We start from the raw sequence: 400 nt of genomic DNA, 5'->3' as shown, positions 1-400 counted from the left end.
GGACGGACGGCTCGCGTGAGGGTTGGGGACGAAGCTCGGGAAGAGCGAACTCGGCAACGGGGGTGGCACGTCGGTCGGGCTTGGCCAGCGGGGGCCGAGGATGAACCGTGCGGGCACGGCGGTGGTCCGGGGGAAAGGCGTCGGCCTCCCAGGCCCGAGCTGGGGGAACGTGCGATGACCCAGGCGGGAAGCTGCGCCCCGTCCGAGTCAGACTCGGTCGTTGCGGCCCGCTGAGGCTCGCTTCGTTTCCGTAAAGCGGGGGTCGGGGGCGCGGCGCTGTGCCGGCGACTTGCCCGCGCGAGGCGCGCGCGCCGAGGCCCAAGCGGGAAGCTGCGCCCCGTCCGAGTCAGACTCGGTCGTTGCGGCCCGCCGGTCTCGCGCTACGGCCAGGATGCGGAGT

Source organism: Syngnathus typhle, unplaced genomic scaffold, assembly GCF_033458585.1.
Source record: "Syngnathus typhle isolate RoL2023-S1 ecotype Sweden unplaced genomic scaffold, RoL_Styp_1.0 HiC_scaffold_206, whole genome shotgun sequence".
NCBI classification, from domain to species: Eukaryota; Metazoa; Chordata; class Actinopteri; order Syngnathiformes; family Syngnathidae; genus Syngnathus; species Syngnathus typhle.
This window is presented reverse-complemented; position numbering follows the sequence as displayed.